The sequence below is a fragment of the Protopterus annectens genome, chromosome 3.part1, assembly GCF_019279795.1.
Source record: "Protopterus annectens isolate FY-2018-M chromosome 3.part1, PAN1.0, whole genome shotgun sequence".
Classification (NCBI taxonomy): Eukaryota; Metazoa; Chordata; order Ceratodontiformes; family Protopteridae; genus Protopterus; species Protopterus annectens.
Window position 1 is genome coordinate 1,038,503,744 of NC_056732.1, and position 17,846 is coordinate 1,038,521,589.

Genomic DNA, 17,846 nt, shown 5'->3' on the forward strand with positions numbered 1-17,846 from the left:
CTCCTTTTTTATCTTGGAAACTATACTAATGAATATTAGGGGTGGCTTATGGGAAGAAAAAAATTACATACAAGGAGACCTACTGGCAAGTAGTTCTACAAGCAAATGAGTCTCCAGGACTGAATGAAAATATATCTTTGGTGCCTATCTTAAAATTGAGAGCAGCTAAATTGTAAGTAAGATAGGAATTTTATAGACTTTTTTCTTTATGGAAGGTACATATTTCCACTTAATTATACATGCATATAAAAAGATTTTCACAATTCTTTTGACAAGCATATTATTACCATTTATTTATTATTATTTTTAAACAAGCACATTCTTTTAGAGTTCTGCCTTTCATTAAGGTTAAGAAACTAGAAGATAATGAGCTTTATCAGCTTAGGCTTAGTTTTATCTTATGGGTAGCTTCTTATTGGTAAAAAACACTGCAGCACTGGATGTAACACAGCAGAATATCCAATTTATTGTAAGTAAGTGCTTTCAAGGGTTTGAATGTCATATTCATCACTGAACATAAAAACATTGTTACTTAAAATAATGTCCAATAGGCTACAAATCAAGCTTATTTTATCACCCTGAACCCCCTTGCTATGCAGTAGTTCACTAATACTATCAATACCCCATTGATTCGGTATGACCGTGAACAGGGATACAATGTCCATATTAACAAAGTAACATTCAGAATAGTCAGGTCTCCATTTCATTTGTAATAACTCTAAAACATTTTAGTGTCCCTTAGAACAGTCTCACACTCTTCTAATATGTGATGTAAGTTCTTTTCAACAAAATTGGATAGGGGTTACGTATCTCTTATACGTATTCAATGATGAATATTACATTCAAAAGGTTGGCATGGCGATGGCCACAGCCTGTGCCAACAGCTACGCCAACCTTTCATTGGTGCAATGGGAAACAGAGTTTATACTCTCTAATATGACCTATGCCAACTCTGTCTTGAGGTATACTAGATTTGTGGATGATATTTTTTATTATGGCAAAAAACAGACAAGATTAAGAGAATTTATCCACTATCTCAATACGACCACTGATTTTCTGAGATTCACATATAATTATAGTTTACAACAGGTGGAATTTTTACATGTGACTGTTAGTAAGCATTCGCTCAATACTGTTAAAACTAGTTTGTATAGGGAACCGGCTAGAAAGAATAAATTATTGCACAATACAAGTGTGCACCCGAACCATTGCAAACGTAATATAATAAAAGGACAGGTGGTCAGGTTTATGAGATTACATAATGATGATGCAGAGCTGAATTCAGCTCTAGAGTCCCTTAAACTGGATTTTATAGAAAGGGGTTATAAAAGTAAAGATATAGAAAGGCACATTAAAGAGGCATGGAAAGACAGACATGGTAGGTGTAAACCATACTTTACCAACAATGCAACAGTATGCAACCCACATGTAGGTAGTGTTGAGAGTAGTGAGATGCTACGACAAATCACTAATGAGAGTAGAAATGATTTGAGAATAACTTTGACATATGCTAGTAATATAAATATGAACTGCGATGTCATCAATAAGAACTGGAATATACTCTCTACTTTGGATGGGTTGAAGGAGATAGTAGGAGACAAACCTAAGTTTAACTTTCAAAATAATAAGACCCTAAAGAACCATCTTTGTTATAAATCTAGTTTAAATTGGACTACTCTTAGATCAGATAGAGTAGGTACATATACATGCAGGAGTAGTACTGCCTGTGCATACATACACACAGGCACTAACTTTGTACACCCTAAGCTAGGCTTCAGAATAGAGCCCTCTCACTATGCTGACTGTGAAACAGTCAATGTAATATATTTGAGTTATTGTGTCAAATGTTTTTCATATTATATTGACATGACTAATCAACAGTTCAAAGACAGGATACTTGAACATATGAGGGGTATAAGAAATAAAAAGGAAAGTAGTGCCTTGGTTATGCACATCAAGAATGAAGGTAGTGAGCATGTTTAAGTTTCTGGTCTTGGAAGTACTTGCAGTCAGAAAAAGGGGAGGAGATATAAGGAATATTACTGAGGCGGCTGAACAAAAAAGGATTATGTTACTGCTCGCTGATAAAGCGCCTGGCTTGAATAATATGGCCTCCATTAAACCTTTCCTGAAAGTGAGACAGTTGAGACACTAGTTTTTAGTTTATGTATGCTGTGGTGTTCTTAAAAATGTTAAGTATGGCTTTAAATAATTTAATTGTTTTTAATTGAAGTAATTAATGTTAATTGGCATACTATTTAATGTGGTTGTTTAAAGTAATTTTTTATCTAAGTCTGATGAGGAGGTGCACCCTTGAAAGCGCTTACTTACAATACATTGGATATTCTGCTGTGTTACAGCCAGTGCTATGGTGTTTTTTCTCATTTGCTTCTTTTTGCTCTGGTTGTTTTATTGCCTGAGGCTATATTCTTTGTTTAGCTTCTTATTGGTCCCTTTCATTTGCTTGCTTTAATGACAGTTTAGATTTTCTAGAATATTTATATTATATTCATATGTAGCAGCATGAACATAGTATAAGCTTTGTATTTGTTTTTAACAAAGCCAAAGTGTTCTTTAAAGGACAAATTTTAGCTGTTTATTTTTTATGTCAACACTCACACTGTTCAAGGTATGGTCATAAATATTTAAATACATTGCTTATCAAGTATTTTAGTAGCATAGTGTTTATGACCATGTAGATTTTCTATAGGTTTCTGTAGTGACAATGTTGGAAATTATTTTATTCTGATTAGAATTTTTTTTATTATTCTATTAAGCTTAATTGGTTTCATTAGCCCTTTATGGGAGGGTATTTAAAGGAAAGAACTGGCTAGATATGTTTAGTGATCTGATGAAGTCCCAGTTACTAGGGATGAAACATATGGTGAAAAAGTTAATGTGTTTTATGTTTTGTAGTCTGTTTTTACTGGAATAAAGTATACAGCATATCATGAAGTTCTCTGTGTTGGTGTTTCATTGTTAGCCACCCTACTGTGCTTTATTTGTGTTTTTGGTTGGCATACATTCTCAGCACAGTTTCCTGAGTTACATTCATTTATGTCTGGGACAGTACAGCCTCTGTGGCTTTTTCTTCATTCAGAAGCTGTTGGAAGTACTCCTTCCATCTGCCTTTGATGTCCTGTGGACTGGTGAGCAGGTTATTGCCAGCAACCCTTATGATGGATGTCGGACTATCTTCTTTTCTTTCCGTCTTTGCCTTGTAACCTGATAGAGTTCCTTTGTGTTATCTACTGAGTGACTTTCCAGGAGCTGGTAGAGTGCCTGTGATGCCTTATTCTTTGCTATTGCAGCTGATTTCTTAGCCTTTTTTGTTAGCTAAACAGTATTCCTTCTTAGCCTGGTCCATCTTTTCTATCTCCCATTTTTTCCTGCTCTTCTTCTTTCTTATGATGACTTCCTGGACTTTTGCATTCAACCACCAGCTTTCTTTATATACCTTACTTTCATATCTGGCTCTGCCACGTATCTGTTTTATAATCCTCACATATGATATTTTGAGGAGCTGCCATTTCAATTCCACCTATTTCCTCCTTTTTCCTGAGGTGGTAGAGCCCTAAGCTTTTACTTAAGCTCTTGTGGTTTCGCTTCAGTCAATGTCTAGGTCTTCAGCCTAGTCTCAGTGACCTTGAAATATCTATGACCTTAGAACCTTCTCTGAGCACTGCTTGTGGCATCCAGTGGTTTATGCTGTGGGCTGACTGTTTCACTGGGGATGACTTTGCAATCACCGATTCTACCCCAATGCCCTTTTTTTTATTGGGAGGAAGTCTATCTGAGTTGTATGTTGGCCACTCTTGTATGTGATCTTGTGACTGTCTCTCTTGCTGTAGCATGCGTTGGCCACCATCAAGCCATTTGCCAGACAGAAGTCTAGAATGGCAGCTCCTTCCTTATTCCTGTTTCCACCCAGTTCTCATATCCTGTTCTGTCTGTCCCAATATGTGCATTCACATATCCTATTATTAACACCAGCAAAGGTTGACCTATTTTATCTGGTAGCTCTACAACTACTGCCTGAATGTACTCTTTCATGTACTCTTTCTTCACTATCCTGTTAGTCAATTAACCTATATTCACTGTAACAATCCTTAGTTTATTGTTGTCAGGTTGAGTGTTTTTTTATGTACAGCTTTTGAGCAATAGAGCTATCCCTGGTAACCAAGGCTGGCCAAATGGACACTAGTCAGCAGCTTACTGACCCAAGGGTGCTGGGCTTTATGACAAGCACATACTGGCCAATAGGTGAACACAGACCCCTTTCACCATTAGCATGAGACCTTGATGTAGGTTTGGTCCTCAAGTCACTTAGTACCAGCAAATATCTATTCCCATTTTGGATGACATTAGTCAACATGACCAAATCACCTAGACCCCATTTCTACATTGTTACGTGGCTAGTCCTGATATGTATGCAGTCTTTGATTCTTGTTTTCCTATCTAGAGGATACTGTACACCACAGCTGATGTCTAAAGTGAATGGTTTACACAATCTTCCCTGATAGGCGCCACCTAAAGTCTGTGCTGCTGCCCACAACACCATTCATCACTGAGTGCATTCTGTTGACGTATCTTTCAAGATCAGCCTATCCCAGAAAGGCTGGGTTTGAACTCAGTACCATTCATCCTTGAGGTGGAAGCACCCAACTTATTTTTGGGAAGTGGAGGAGACCTGCACAGAAATGGGGAAAACATGCAAGTGTACAGAAACAGTGACTGCAGGTCAGGATTGAACCCTGTACTTTGTGTGTGTAAGGCAAAGACCTTAACCATTATGCCAACCATGTCCTAATGAATGTATAATATAATGATAGTGCTGAATTTCAGCATGATCACATAATACTGTGTTCTATGATATATGTTTTTCTCCACTGTTGTGCAGTCTCAGAGTTAGTGTGTGTGTGTGTGTGTGTGTGTGTGTGTGTGTGTGTGTGTGTGTGTGTGTGTGTGTGTGTGTGTGTGTGTGTGTGTGTATACAACATTGATTATAGATGATTTAGTCACATTGATTGATGCTGATGTGACCCCATGACCCCATGTCATGATGGGAAAATGAGGGAGTTGATGATGACAGTGATGATATATTTACAGGGATGTGTGGGATGCAGTTTCTCACTTAAGGAAAAATAATTTAAATCAAAATATTTGTATTCTTGGAAATTGACTGGTAGTATTTCTGATTTTTTTCAGTGAATTCTATGTAAATATTATCAGTAAATTTCAGATCTTTTTAATCAGGAAAAGTGTTCTTGATGTTTAGAGTATTTAATACAGTGTCATATAATTGTGTGTGTGTGTGTGTGTGTGTGTGTGTGTGTGTGTGTGTGTGTGTGTGTGTGTGTGTGTGTGTGTGTGTGTGTGTCTAATCTGTATCTATATATCTATGTATCTGTACATACATACATATATTGCTGAACATTAAAGGCAGTAAAGACACCAGTTTTACAATATGGCATGCTTTATTATACAAAAAAAATATAAAACATACGGTTCTTCACAAAACCAAAAATGTTATAGCTAACTAAAAATTCACAGTCAGTAAGTACCTTCAACACAGTTCCATATAATTTTGTGTGTGTGTGTGTGTGTGTGTGTGTGTGTGTGTGTGTGTGTGTGTGTGTGTGTGTGTGTGTGTGTGTGTGTGTGTGTGCACGCATGTGCATCTCTCTCTCTCTCTCTCTCTCTCTCTCTCTGAGACTCTCCGTAGCTCTGTTTTATGGATTCCCATGAGCTTTCTCCTGGTGTCTTCTTTCAGTTCATCCATGTTTTCCTTCAGTTCTGTTGTCTGTTTTCTGGGACTGCTGCTCCAGGCATTAAATCCCCCTCCAAGAAGGGCAAATAACTCTCTGCAGGGGGCTTTCCTCAGCCTTCCTTTAATACATCCTCAATTGATTTCTTAAGTATAAGCAATAAACAAAACATGGTGGAGGGACAGGTTTATAACCCTGTACCTCCCAAACCTCTTTAATAAACCTGCTCTGCATGTTAAGCAGTGTGAGTCACTATCTTTGTTTAAACATAAACTGAATGACTGGATGGGTGGCCACATGTTTACTCTGGGATTGACTGGTATGGCCTTCCTGAAGAAAGGTGGTGCAGCCTGAAGGAGGTTACTGGTAAGTCAATAATGGTCATGAGACTCAGTGACCTTGAAATATCTATGAATCTATGACTCTAAGTAAACCCCTGGCAAATACTAATTATATATAATTATTCTTATATATTATTCTTACTATATAATTATATTGCATTAATTGCATTATTTGACATTATATCTAGCACACTGATCAACAGCCTGATATAGACAGATAGATATATCATACTGCTTTTCTGAACCACTAACAACCCTCTTCCTAGGCTCCTTAACATCTCCTTTCTCTTACACTATCCCTTTTTACTTAATTTGTCTCTAATACTTATCACAAATTCCATCCTTCAACCTCTACCATAATCTTTCTGCAATACATCTTTAGCTAACCTCTCACCCTAATCTCTCCTTCATCTCCTCTCACTTGATAATCCCCCTACCTCTGCTACTACTTCTAAAATCATTTGCTGTCCTCAACTCTAAATTCCTACTAAGTATCTCTTCTTATTGCTTACAAACTCTCATGTTCTGATTCCTCAGTTTGGCAGCCTGCTTATCTGGCGAAAATAATAAACTGATCTTTTGACTGTGTACTCTACTAACTGTAGTACTAATCTAAGCCTACACTATGTTTGCTAGTATGTTAACATCTTGTCATAAGTGTTAAACTTTTATGACTGAATTTAGTACTTTGTTAATGTCTTGTTATAAGTGTTAATCTTTAAGGCTGAATATTGTATTGTGGGGCTTTTCTTCCCGGGCCTCCTCTGAGAATGAGTTCCTGACCCAGTCGTACTTTCTCAGCCAACAAATGTCAATAAATAAAGAAATAAATCAATAATAAATATAAATATATATATATGTGTGTGTGTGTGTGTGTGTGTGTGTGTGTGTGTGTGTGTGTGTGTGTGTGTGTGTGTGTCTTATTTGCTTCAATATTTACAAACATCTGTGCCCCTGTATTTCACCATTTGGCAAGATTAGATGCTATATATACAGACACACACATAGACACATATATAAATATGCATATATATATATATATATATATATAAATATGCATATATATATATATATATATATATATATATATACACACACACACAAATACACACACACACATACGCCAAAGCCCTCACAACCATATTAGTAATGTGTGCTAAACCTGACCCAAACCTTGCCCCTACTTCCAACCCTAACCCTACACCTTAAAAAAATTTCCTGTAACACTGTCATTACTAATACAAAATTAAAAGCTAGTGTTATGGGGGGAGGGTTAGTGCAAAGATCATTTTCCTTTTTTGATATTTTGCAGGTTCAGAGTTTAAGGTTTTTAATATCATGTATGACCTCTCTTCTTTATGTCGTTGTTTTGTGTTTGACATTAAGTAAGTACATGCAAACATAATGCAATCATGTGCATATCTATTTATGACCAAACACACACACACACACACACACACATTGTATACCCAATATAATGTGATCATTGGGGTCCAGAATATATATGCCCACATTATAAGTTTATGTTGTGTAGAATATATATCTATGAATAGAAATTTACTGAAGTTTGCTTCTTTGAAATGATCAACATGCTGTAAAATAAACTTTTTTTCTCTTTTGAGAAGCTTGTAATGACACTGGTACAGTTTTAAGGCCAACAAGCTTAGCATTGTAAATATTAACCCATCAGCCTGGATACCATGTGACGATTGCCTGCAGATACTGACTGCAACTCATCTAACACATCATGTTACTTGAAACCTGCCATTTGCATTTTGGAGTGTTTGATCAAAAGGTTTGCAACAGTGATGCTCACTTTAAAATTGAAAATAATATTAGAAAATGTTAACAGTAAGCTCATTGTATGTGCTAAGTTTCAGTTCAAAGCTTGACATTTTCAGATGACCTCCAGAACTGTGGAGAAAAACATATGAGTAAATGACAAGTCAGTGAGACTAGGAATCTGTAGATGGTGATAATATGTGCAGCTGACTTCACTGGATTGTGTTTTAAGGTTGTTATGGGCATCTTTTATATACATGAAAAAGTAACTCTTACTTTGAGTTCTTTCATCTAAAGCAGTGAGTCATTAAATACACCAAATTTGTGCAATACAGTATTTGGTAAATATGAAACCATGACCACATTTATAATATCACATACTGAGCTGCATTATAACAGGTGTGTGTGTGTGTGTGTGTGTGTGTGAATATGTATGGACCCCCTCATGTTGGTCAGCTGTGACTAGTGTCCAGTTTGATTAACAGGAAAGCTTGTTGACAGTGGTGTGAGATTGCTGTAATACAGGGGATGGTTAAGTTGCCCTTTCCTCGGTATTGTAAGATCTCAGGGTTGGTGTGTGTGTGTGTGTGTGTGTGTGTGTGTGTGTGTGTGTGTGTGTGTGTGTGTGTGTGTGTGTGTGTGTGTGTGTGTGTGTGTGTGTGTATATATATATATATATATATATATATATATATATATATATTTAGCAGGGGTTGGGGTTGCCTTTTTATTGGCATGTTCGATGATTGTGCTTCAGGACATGCACTGTGGGAGTTCAGTTTTTTTCTTTTTATTATTTTCAGCCAAAAGTTTTGCTTTTATGGTGTTTTGTTGTATTTAGGTAGTTGTATATATATATATATATATATATATATATATATATATATATATATATATATATATATATATATATATAGTTTCACTTTATAATCTCGAAATACTAAAATATTGAATTTTAGTATTTCGAGGCTATAAAGTCGAAAGTACAGTTACACGAAATTGCATAATATCGAATGCAAAAATGCTGAATCTGCCATTGTCTTGTCGCATTTGTGACGTGCGATGCGGTTTGTGGATTTAGCAGGGGATTCAGGTAAGTGGTGTTCTTGTAAGTGTATTGGGTAAGGATTTCAGTGTGTGTGAGTGTGTATAGTGGTGAGTTTTATTTGTTTGTGTGTTTAGTGGGACCTCAGAGTTAGTATATATAAGTAGCGGGAGTATGGGGGGCACAGCCCCCCCACAGGGGGGATGCATGGGGGCTTGCCCCCCTGCTTATAGGTACAGTAGGTGTGTTTATTTGTTATGTTGTGTTTGTGCATGTTATTTTGTTTGTTGCAGTGTCATTATGTAGGTGGATGTGTGGTGGTGTGTGTATGTGAATGATCACGATTTTAAATTTTGCAGTTGTGGGTGTCAGTTTTTTGAGCTTTTGGCTTTATAGTCTCAAATGTATGAAGAGTTGTATAAAAGGTTGGACACTAAGGAGGGAGAAAAGGACCTGTACCAATTGACTAGATAGAGGGACAGAGCTAGTAAAGATGTGCAGCAGGTAAGGGTGATAAAGGATAATGAGGGAAACGTACTCACAAGCGAGGAGAGTGTGTTGAGCAGATGGAAAGAGTACTTTGAGGGGTTGATGAATGAAGAGAATGAGAGGGAGAGAAGGTTGGATGATGTGCGGATAGTGAATCATGAAGTGCAGTGGATTAGCAAGGAGTAAGTAAGGATAGCTATGAAGAGGATGAAGAATGGAAAGGCTGTTGATCCAGATGATATACCTGTGGAAGCATGGAGGTGTTTAGGTAAAATGACAGTGGAGTTTTTAACTAGATTGTTTAATGAAATCTTGGAAAGTGAGAGGATGCCTGAGGAATGGAGAAAAAGTGTTTTGGTACCGATTTTTAAGAATAAAGGTGATGTGCAGAGCTGTAGTAACTACAGAGGGATTAAACTGATCAGTCACAGCATGAAGTTATGGGAAAGAGTAGTGGAAGCTAGGTTAAGAAGGGAGGTGATGATTAGTGATCAGCCATATGGTTTCATGCCAGGAAAGAGCACTACAGATGAGATGTTTGCTCTGAGAGTGTTGATGGAGAAGTACAGAGAAGGTCAGAAGGAGTTGCATTGTGTCTTTGTGGATTTAGAGAAAGCATATGACAGGGTGCCTAGAGAGGAGTTGTGGTATTGTATGAGGAAGTCGGGAGTGTCAGAGAAGTATGTAAGAGTGGTACAAGATATGTACGAGGGTAGTGTGACAGCGGTGAGGTCTGCGGTGGGAGTGACGGATGCGTTTAAGGTGGAGGTGAGATTACATCAAGGATCAGCTGTGAGCCCTTTCTTATTTGCAATGGTGATGGACAGGTTGACAGACGAGATCAGACAGGAGTCCCCGTGGACTATGATGTTTGCAGATGACATTGTGATCTGTAGTGAGAGTAGGGAACAGGTGGAGGAGACCCTGGGGAAGTGGAGATATGCTCTAGAGAGAAGAGGAATGAAGGTCAGCAGGACTAAGACAGAATATATGTGTGTGAATGAGAGGAAGGATAGAGAAATGGTGAGGATGCAGGGAGCAGAGGTAGCGAAGGTGAATGAGTTTAAGTACTTGGGATCAACAGTTCAGAGTAATGGTGAGTGTGGAAGAGAGGTGAAGAAGAGAGTACAGGCAGGATGGAGTGGGTGGAGAAGAGTGTCAGGAGTAATTTCTGACAGACGAGTAGCAGTAAGAGTGAAAGGGAAGGTCTACAAGAGGGTAGTGAGACCAGTTATGTTATACGGGTTGGAGACAGTGGCACTGACAAAAAGGCAGGAGTCAGAGCTTGACGTGGCAGAGTTGAAGATGTTAAGATTTGCACTGGGTGTGACGAGGATGGACAGGATTAGGAATAAGTATATTAGAGGGTCAGCCCAGGTTGGAAGGTTTGGAGACAAAGCCAGAGAGGCAAGATTAACAAGGTTTGGAGACAAAGCCAGAGAGGCAAGATTACGTTGGTTTGGACATGTGCTGAGGAGGGATGCAGAGTATATTGGGAAAAAGATGCTAAGGATGAAGCTGCCAGGTAACAGGAAAAGAGGAAGGCCTAAGATAAGGTTTATGGATGTGGTGAGAGAGGATATGCAGGTGATTGGTGTGACAGAGCAAGATGCAGAGGACAGGAGGAAATGGAAACAGTTGATCTGCTGTGGCAATCCCTAACAGGAGCAGCCGAAAGAAGAAGAAGGCTTTATAGTCTCGAGATACTAAAATTCAGTATTTTAGTATTTCGAGATTATAAAGTGGATCTATATATATATATATATATATATATATATATATATATATATATATATATTGCTCTATCTATATATGCTTTCTTGCACTCAGTGAATTGATTTTCAATTGACTTTGATCAACCTACATTGTGTCAATCACAATCCATTCAAAAAAGATATTGCTAGAATATTTATAAATATATGCTAGCAATGGATATGGGTCTATATCAGATGATCGAGTTTTCATTAACTCGGAATTCATACGGTCGAGACCACATGATCAAGTTTCTGAAAACTCGAACATGAAAAAAAAGACAAAGAAACTCAGAAATCTACCTTGTTTTTTTACATTTTTGCAGGGGGGCAAGTCCCCATGCACCCCACACCCCCTGCAAATTATATTTATTTATTTTGTTCTACTGTTTGTTTTACTGTGTGCTCTGGGCTTAAATTCTTGAATTTTACTGCTGTGTTCCGCTGCCTCCTTTGACTGTGATATTGTATGATTTATTTTTTGGAGGACCGGTTTACCTACACCATAGTCTTTGTTTTTTGTTGCCTTATATTTATTTATTTATTTTATTTTATTTTATTTATTTTGCATTTGTTGACTGGGATTGTCTGACTGAGCTGAAGAGCCCTTTTTCACCAGAGGCCAGGGAGAAAAGCTCCAACATATTATACAATTTTCATTATAAATTGGCATTAAACAGCAATGTTACAGGATTATTACAAGGCATTAAGTAGCAACACAATGTTGTACAGTGTCAATAATCAGGAGTATAGCATAACTATTTCAAGATGTATAAAAAGAAATATGTTATTAAGATGAGTATAGTTTTTGGGGTAAGTGGATATATATATATATATATATATATATATATATATATATATATATATATATATATATATACCAACTCTGAGATCACACTACATTGAGAAAAAAAGGGTAAATTTCTCAATCTGCACTATACCGCAATCTCCATTCAAAAGCTTTGGGTTTTCAAAAACTCGATTATATAGTCTCTACCATATGAATTTCAAGTTTCTGAAAATTCAGTCATCTGATAGGGACCGAAGACTTACTTTATCATATCTCATTTCATCAACTCCACTTCTTCTAATCTTATTTTATCGAACTCCTGGAACTATGAAAAGGAAACCCTGAGAAAGGAACCACTCAACCACCAAGACAAAATAACAAACAGAAAAACAAAAAACCCTCCAAGTGGGGAACTTCACCAATGCACACCCCCCGATATTGGGGGCTCTGACCCCACACTCCCCCTAACTAAATATACAAACTCCAAGATAGCACTACAGTGGAGGAAGGGCAAAATTCACCATGGTGGCCAAGTAGTTCTTTTCCCAGGATTTCCAGTGGCCAAGTAGTTCCTTTCCAGGGGTTTCCTTTTCGTAGTTCCGTGTGTTCGATATAATGACATTCGAAAAAGTGGAGTCGATGAAATGGGATTTGATAATGTGTATACACACACACACACACACACAAATATATATATATATATATATATATATATATATATATATATATATATATATATATATATATATATGGGTTAATTTACTGTTGTCAAAATTTCTGTGGCTGATGTGTATGAGATTGACATTGGCTGGGGTTGGGGAATATGCATTTTCTCTGGGGGATTGTGCACTTTTGAGTTAGAGTAAATAATTAGTATGTTGTGTGCCAGAGGATGCCCAAAGAAATGTCACTGTTATATTGTCAATCATTTGACGTCGACATTAAATACATCAGTGTTTGGGAAGACTTAATATTTTTAAGGGATCGTAAGTAAATGGCATTCTGGTGTGATGGCAGTCAAACCAACCATCCATTAGACTGTCCAGCATGCAGACACTCAAAGATGGGTAAACAGCAGGCCTGACTTGTTAAAACTGTTGATATAGTATGTATACTACAATGCAAGAAGAGCCAGATAACTAATGATCCAAATGGCTACAAGCTATGGGTTCAAGCAGATACTACTTTTTTTACATAACAATGAGGCTAATATTTCAGTAACTTATTACTGTGGTAATTTATCCCAATGAAACTGTATTTGAGATACTCAATACAATTTCTTGATAAGGCAAAGAGTGACATATGAAATATTATGTTCTTTATTTGTAAATCTGCAGCATTGTAATAGAACCTGAAGAAACAAGGTAGATAATGTCATTTTCATATTAATTCTTGCTTGTTTTGTAGCTGGCAGTAAAGCAGATTTGTTCTTTGATGAAGCACTTATTCTGTGTGGTTATTTGGTAACATTAATTACAGTGTTGCTCTTTTGTTAATTAGATACCTTTATGCTTTTTTAAATATTTTTATATAAGTTTTATTATTTTATAAACAAGAGCAAACAATTTAACACATTTAAACAAATAACTATTTATACAAGTTTCTTCATCAGTTTTGCTAAATACATTTTTTGTGTTCATTAAACAGCCATAAAATAATCATAAATTATAGACTGATATTTTCTATTAATGAGTTCAGTTTTATCCAGTAATTTATTTTCATTTTAATAGTTGACATTTCTTCATGATACATGGCAGTGACAGTACTTACAAATTCTGCAAATTAAGGTGTAATCTCATTCTTCCAGTTTTTTTGCAGCCACTTTTCTGGCTATTGCTACAGAGATGTAGGAATTGACACTTGGGCACACATCTGCCAAATGGAGCATTAAATACCACCAAAGGTTTAGTTAATATGACTTTATCAGTGTAATCGTAAACTATATGCTGCCAATCTGCTTTGTTTAACGACTTACACCTCCGAAAACCAATACCTTCCTTTTTGTATATAACTTCAGTTTTGTGTACAGTGATAAATGATCAATGTAAACCTTTTCAAGAGAATTATTTCCAAAATAAAGGTGATGTAGGGTTTTTTTTGAGGATATCATCCCCGTGGATTAATAAATGCTGGGTCTGTGATCATGGCCAAGTCTACACTGTTTACACTGTGTGAAACATGAGCAGAAATGCTAATCAGATATGCATGTGGACAGGTCAGTGTGCATGACGAAGACCCTCTCATCATGTATGCAGTACAGACCAGTGGTTAGATTGTGGTAAACCACCATGTGGCCACACAGAAATACAAGTAGCTGAGGTAAACAATGTTAATGTATGAGCACCCCCAGTAGTGGATGTGAATGTGTGCACTGTTGAATAATATGGATGTAATCATCATCTACAGACACACACAAACATATACATATATATATATATATATATATATATATATATATATATATATATATATATATATATATATATATATATATATATATATATACATACAGAGAGAGAGAGGCATGTGCAATGGAAAGGAAAGTACCACTGATGACTTAGGGTAGAGTATAATGCATACTATAGTAACAGAATCCACAGAGATGGACAACATAGTGTTAATAGAGTTGCAGAACAAAGCAATTGTTGGAAAATCAGTTTTGAAGAATGTGAAATATACACAGGAGAAATGGGATGCAATAAAGTAATGTACTGTTCCAACCTGAAGTAATCCTGACAGCCATCATTGTGTCAGCAGTGGGCATGTACTATACCATGAATGTCATTATAAAAGGAATATATGTTACCCTAAAGGGAGTCAATCTATCTCTTCATTCCACATGCCAGTATAGCCACAGATTACTAGCAAGGGGGAGGGCATTGCAACAGCCAGAGTGCAAGGGGCATATTTTGGAAATGTAACCCATGTGCAGACACATGGCAAAAAAAGTAGTCCTCACAGGACTTAAATGCATACTTTTCACACTTGAATATTCCATAACAGTGCATTACATAGTAGCAGTCATAGTGCAAGGGGTCATAAACACAGATATATGGTAAATGTAGCCCATATGCAGATGGATGGCAAAAAACAAAACAAAACAAAAATAACCCTTAAAGGAACTGACACCAAGACTTCCACATGTGAATGTTTCATAACAGTGCAATAGTAAGTGGAATCATGGCAGCAGTCAGAAAGGAAGGGGTCATAAAACACATGTATTTTGGAAATGTAGCCCATGTGTAGACTGCAAACAGAAAAGGTATAAATCAACATACAGTCCCCAAGAGATCTGAAACTTCCAACCAATGTAGTGAATTATTTATCTATAAATTGGTGGTTCCTTTGCTACAATGTAGTGACACAGTAAAAATCATTGCACAAGTACATGGGGCCATCAAATGACTTTGAATAACAGCAGCATCTGCACTTTATTTCAAAAAGTAATGCACAGTGAAGTTTAGATCATTTGCAAGACTGATTGGCCCATGCTAAGGAGTTTCCTTCATTTTTGTTACAGGGTGTGGAGTGCTAATTCTCTCTGATTATTACTGGCCATCAATGTTGCTCTCTGCCAATCATCACACAATGTGTGACCACAGTAAGATGGCATTGAATTATATCCTCAGCCTTGGCATGTGTGTGATGTGTCTATTTTTGAACCATAGTATGGCTTGGATATGGGAGTATAGGATGGATTAAGATAAAAAAGTGAAGCAAGAAGAGGTTAGAACACAAGCTGAGCAAATATAGAATGAGCAGGAAGAAGGCAGGATGGGAAGCCATATCTCCACCTTTCTAGTTTAACAATAGCAGAAGAATCCAGAAATACATTATATTAGAAAGTGCCAACCTCCCCTATATAATGTACACATTCATGACTGAATTCTTTTCAGTCAGGGAAACTGAACACATGATAGTAAAAAAAGTGAAAGACATATTAATGGAATTGAACCCTTGCCTAAGTCATTGATATACTATAGGCCAGTGTATTAGCAAGGCATGTTATAGAAGCACTGACTGGAAAACACATTTCAGGGGGCCAGAACACATGATAGTAGGACAAATATACAACTACCTGGGTTCAAACCCATGCCTTTTCTCAAGGATAATTTCTCCAGAACAGTGTAGTAGCAAGGCATGCCTGGAAGCACTCATAGACAAGGTAAGTGGAAAACACATCTCAGAGAAACAGAGCACATGATAGTAGAAAAAAACAAAATACACCTACATGAGTGGAACTCCTGATTTTGACAAGATTATTGCAGCAAACAGGGCATTAACAAGTAAATCCACAGAATAATATATTCTGAAGGCACCTGAAAACACAAATTTCAGGGAACAAGAGCAGTGCTGAAGACTGAAAAATGAACAGTAGAAAGAATTATACCAACCAAGAGGAGATTAAAACCCATCTGCCACTTTACTGGTAATGTACACATCACTGCATGAGCAAACCGAGCCATTTACCTTATTTTATTATCATATTATAATGATTACATGCACACATACATAAATACAGATATTTCAGGCATGGGCAATAATGCCCTTCTCTATTGCCAATATACCAAAACAGTCACTCCCATAAGAAGTGCCCAAGTTGTTTTTAAAAAAAAAATCTAAACTAGTGCTTCCTTTAATATAATTTGGTAGTCTGTTCCATTTATCATCTACTGTCTTAGAGAACACATCTCTCATATTTGTATAATTTTCTGCAGAGGTTGTCTGGTGATTCTCTACTACTCTTTGAAAACCCCAAGCATTTCCAGAGGTAGTTGTCTCTAAATGCCCTATATAACTGAATAAGGTCTCCTCCTAAATATTTGTATGAGACACTGTAAGTTTAGTCTTTCATAATAACTGAAATTTTCACATCTATGGATGCTCTTTGTATATTTCTGTTATACTCTTTCCAATTTACTCATGCTTGTTTCTTATAAGGTTTCCAAGTTGTTATTCCATACTCTAGTTTGGGTCTAAAGTAACTTACAATAATTGTATAATTTCTGATTTCCTAGACTTTATAAGTCTTTGTATACAGACTATAGTTTTATGACTATCATTAACCAATTGGAAAACCTAAAGCTGGATCTACCCAGATATCCAGTTCCTTAAATGAATCTACAGTTTAATCACTGTGTGTTGTTTTAAATATTCATCCATCAGTCTATACCTCCCAAATTTCATATGCTTAGTTTGCTTATGCATTTCTCAGCATGTTACTGTTCAGCAGCCTGCTACAAGGTAGATATGAGCCCCTGCCAACCTAACTAATACGGTCAAGACCATTGCAATACCAAGTGAAGGCGAAGCCATAGAACAACTTATAATGAATGGGATCAGAAAGCATGCATTTCAAGGAGGTGTTAGAACACTGTGGCAAACTGAAAGAAGAGGAATGGTAATAAACATAGAACAATCAGGGGATCAATACCCCACCACCCCTAATGTACACATCAGTGACAACCTGTTACATATATGCACTATGCTTACCCTTATTCCATATATGCACTGTATGTTCTTACTGCAAGGTTTGGGGTGCTTGTCACACTGTTACAACTTAGACCTAAATGGATTTGAAGCTCTGCCATTGCATTAACAAGTGATGTTGCAGAGGAAATCATGAAAAGGTTTTAAGAAATCACGCATTTCAAAGGAATTTTAGAACACTGTGGAAAACAAAACAAACAAAAAAAAGGATCAAACCCCACACTGTCCTGTACTGACAATGTATATCTCAATGACAACCTGTTATGCACATGTACTATGCATACTATTATTCCATTCATATGTATATATTGCAGGTACTTATTGCCAGGTTCAGATTGTTTGTCACACTGCTACAACTTGGACTTCAATCTGTCTTCACTCCTTTCCTGC